A 4,477-nucleotide genomic window follows, 5' to 3' on the forward strand; every position below is an offset into this window, starting at 1 on the left:
CCCGCCACCTCTCCCGGCTAGTTTTCTGTATTTTTTAGTAGAGACGGGGTTTCACCGTGTTAGCCAGGATGGTCTTGATCTGCTGACCTCATGATCCGCCCGTCTCAGCCTCCCAAAGTGCTGGGATTACAGGCTTGAGCCACCGCGCCCGGCCTCCTCTTTTCTTCTTAAGCTCCATGAAGCAAAAGCAGAAGGACTCTTTTCAGACTGCCCTCTGTAGCCTACGTTGCAGCCTTCAGAATTGTGAAGGGTTGTAATTAATACTCCAAAACAGGCAGCTAGCACTGGGAAAGCCCATGTGGTGACCCCACATTTTTCTGAGGTTCTTCTTTTCCATGGTGTTACTTTATTATCAAGTAAATTGAGAAAGCAGGTCTTGCCCTTAACAGACAAGAATCACACCAGTTTCTTGCAAAGGTAATGGATACATTGGGATTCAGGAGTGACATAGAGGTCCAGCCCCAGAACTTGTGAGGATTTTGTTTGAACACTGAGCAGATGCCTCCTCCCTGTCATCCATCACACTAGATAGGGCTGGCGGTGAATTCTATGCCAGAGTTTCTCCTGCAGTCTGCTAGGGATGGGCCTTCTCGTCCCGCTCTGGCACACATCCCATTCTAGTCTTTCCCGTCAGTCCTCCTTGACACCCCTGACTTAATGATGGTTGCTGTTTTGGAGTAGAATTGATCAGGTTTAAGTCATCCTGCTCAGGTTGGGCATGGTGGCTCATGCCTGCAATCCTAGCACTTTGGGAAGCCAAAGTAGGAAGACTGCTTGAGCCCAGGAGTTCCAAACCATCCTGGGCAACAGAAGGAGACCCTGCCTGTACCAAGAAAAAAAAAAAAAAAAGTTAAAAAAAAACAGTTAGCTGGACCTGGTGGTGCACACTCAGAAGGCTGAGGTGAAAGGATTCCTTTAACCCGGGAGATTGAAGGTGCAGTGAGCCATGATCGTGCCGCTGCACTCCAGCCTGGGGGACAAAGTGGGACCCTATCTCAAAGAAAAAAAAAAAAGTCATCCTTCTCTAACTACTGATTGACATGTGGATCATCAGTTCAGACCCTCACTGCATACAGGATCCCTAGGGGGTTCTATTTAATAGCTTGAGAAAGGGAGACTAAAAGGACGTCTGTGAGTGAAATAGGGTATAGCCGTTACCACAGTGCCAGGACCTGAGAGCGTTCCAATTCTTTTTGCAGCATGGGGAATCAAAGGTGGCAGACCAATTTCAACTCAGGGCTGAGGTATCCACATTGTCCACATCAGGCAAGCCCTGCACTGATGGTTGAGCCTCATGGAGAGGAGCATGTGTTGGGAAGAGATCCCTTTGTTACTGTTTTGTGTTGTTCTCTTCAATGAGTTAGAGCTCATGCCCCTTTTATGGCTTTGCTGTTGATTTTGGATGGTAGAGAATATTCCTGAGAGCCTTCCTTTTGACCCCTAGCTTATCCCACCTACTTTCTTCTCTTGGTTGAATTATCTGAAGGAAAAGTTCATGTGCTATTGTCCTGTTAGTCAATAGTCTTCACGTATAGTTGTGTTACATATATTGCTATAGACTCAGAAATCGGAGTAGAGCTTTTCCTTTGAGCAGTTTAATGAGTGAATTCAGCAGCAAAGTGGCAAGAAATGGTTCTCCAGCCAGGAGAGGTTATGTTTATCCTCCGATTGCCCATTTTCTCTGCACACAATAATATCGTATTCAGTGAGAGGTGCTGTTGGCACCCAGCAGTGCCCTGGGCACACAGCATTTCATGTCATGTCACAGTGTACAAGCTACCCTCTCTCATTTAGAAAGAAGAGCATTTTGCACAGAGAAAAAGTAAAAAGATCCATGAATGTCATTTTTTGTCTTTTATTTTCAGTTGGCTGATGTTGGAATTTTGGTTCTTGTCATGAACTTGTAAACCAATCTTGCCAAGATACAAGTTGTTTTGGTTTTTCACTACGATGACCTCTTGTTCCTCCTGTCTTGACTGCTGACGTTTCCTCAATGATTCTATTGTCTATTTTATGGGAAGCAGCCTTCCTATAGGTTTCCTTTTACACACTGCAGGGCTATCTTTATACTTTAAAAAAAAAAAAGGACAAGAACTGTCACTAACCTCATGGGGGGTTTTCGTAAAACCATTTAGCCCACCTTGAGCAAAGGGTAGATTCTGTGTTGTTTTTTTAAGCTCATTGTAATAAAATAAATCTAATTCAGCATTATTGTGCTACCTCAAAGGTAAAAAATGTTTTAAGGTCTTCTTTTGGTCCTGAGTTCTGCATACAGTGTTTGAAATGTCTTTCAATTGGAATTATTTTTTAAATCATTGGAGTGAATTTTATTTTAATCTGTTTTAAACTTGTACTTTAATCTCAGAAGAATAAGTGATTGAAACGTGATCAATTCTTGCTCTGTGGTGTTAAACATATAATGAACAGTCATTAAGAATTAAGTCACTGTTTGCCATAAACAAGGTTGATGTTCTTTTTGTTGTTGTTAAGGAAACCCTAGGGCTTGGCTTTACTCTTGATTAATAAAGGCTGACAAATCATGTCTGACTTTCTGGTGCAGTCTTATGTTATGTGTTTGCCATTTTGTTTCAGGGCTCCAGGCCATCATAGCACTCCTTTGGCAGATTCACTCTTCTGGCAGATCTGGGATTGGGGTATGAGCCCTTGAAATAGGGACCCCTTGTACTAGTCAGGGTTCTCCAGAGAAGCAGTGAGTAGGGGGTGTGTATGTGTGTGTGTATAAAGATTTTTTTTTTTTTTCAGTGACAGGATCTCACTATGTTGTCCAGGCTGGTTTCGAACTCCTGGGCTCAAGCAGTCCTCCTGTCTCAGCTTCCCAAAGTGCTGGAATTACAGGTGTGAGCCACTGCACCCAGCCTAAAGATTTATTATAAGGAATTGGCTCACACGGTTATGGAGGTGGGCAAGTCCCAAGATGTGCAAGGTGAATTGGCTAGCGAGAGCCAATGGTTTGGTTCCAGTTCCCCTCTGAAGGCCTGAGATTCAGCAGAGCCAATGTTGTTCTTGTCCAAAACCCAGCAGGCTCAAGACCCAGGAAGAACCAGTGCTTCAGTTAAGAGTCCAAAGGCAGGAAAAAAGACAATGTCCCAGTTCAAAAGTGGGCAGGAAAGAGAATTCTTTCTTACTTGGGGAAGAGTTGGCCTTTTTGTTCTATTCACGCCTTCGACTGATTGGATGAGGCCCACACATATTAGGGAAGGTCATCTGCTTTACTTCTATACCAAATTAAATGTTAGTCTTATCCAGGCCGGGCACGATGCTTCAGGCTTGTAATCTCAGTACTTTGGGAGGTGGAGGCAGACAGATCACCGAGATCAGGAGTTTGAGACCAGCCTGGCCAACATGGTGAAACCCAGTCTCTACTAAAAGCACAAATATTAGCCGTGCATGGTGGCACATGCCTATAATCCCAGCTACTTGGGAGGCTGAAGTAGGAGGGTCACTTGAACCCATGAGGTGGAGGTTGCAGTGAGCTGAGATTGCATCATTGTACTCACTCCAGCATGGGCGACAAGAGTGAAACTCTGTCTCAAGAAAAAAAAAAAAAACCTTATCCAAAAACACCCTCACAGAAACATCTGGAATAATGTTAGATCAAATACCCGGGCACACTATGGCCCAGTCAAGTTAACACATAAAATTAGTGATCACAGCATGGTATTTCAGTTGTTGTGGATGATGTGCAAGGGTATCCTGTGTATCCCTTGCCAGGAAGACAAACTCACCAATGAAACCCAGGAGAGCTGGGTATGGTGGCTCACATCTGTAATCCAAGTGCTTTGGGAGGCTAAGGCAGGAGGATCATTGAAGTTTGAAACCAGCCTGGGCAACATAGTAAGACCTTGTCTCTACAAAAAATAAAAAATAGCCAGGTACAGTGTCTGAAAAAAAAAAAAAGAAAAAGGCTGGGCATGGTTGCTCATGCCTGTAATCCCAGTACTTTGGGAGGCTGAGGCAGGTGGATCGTTCGAGGTCAGGAGTTTAACACAAGCCTGGCCAACATGGTGAAACCCCGTCTCTACTAATAGTAAACTACAAATATTATCCAGGTGTGGTGGCAGACGCCTGTAATCCCAACTACTCGGGAGGCTGAGGCAGGAGAACTGCTTGAACCCAGGAGGTAGAGGTTGCAGTGAACCAAGATTGTGCCACTGCACTGCAGCCTGGGAAACAGAGTGAGATTCCATCTAAAAAAAGGTAGAGGCCGGGTGCAGTGGCTCAAGCCTGTAATCCCAGCACTTTGGGAGGCCGAGATGGGCGGATCATGAGGTCAGGAGATCGACACCATCCTGGCTAACACAGTGAAACCCCGTCTCTACTTAAAAAAAAAATACAAAAAACTAGCCAGGCAAGGTGGCGGGCGCCTGTAGTCCCAGCTACTTGGGAGGCTGAGGCAGGAGAATGGCGTAAACCCCGGAGGTGGAACTTGCAGTGAGCTGAGATCCAGCCACTGCGC

General features: G+C 45.1%; 1 protein-coding gene across 1 annotated transcript in view; it reads left to right on the forward strand.

Annotated features, from left to right (window-relative positions):
• PRKAR2A (protein kinase, cAMP-dependent, regulatory, type II, alpha) overlaps nt 1-4,477 on the forward strand; it is a 43,627-nt gene that overhangs the window by 38,773 nt on the left and 377 nt on the right. The gene's annotated exons all lie outside the window — the stretch shown is intronic.

This window comes from Mandrillus leucophaeus, unplaced genomic scaffold, assembly GCF_000951045.1.
Source record: "Mandrillus leucophaeus isolate KB7577 unplaced genomic scaffold, Mleu.le_1.0 Scaffold22, whole genome shotgun sequence".
NCBI lineage: Eukaryota > Metazoa > Chordata > Mammalia > Primates > Cercopithecidae > Mandrillus > Mandrillus leucophaeus.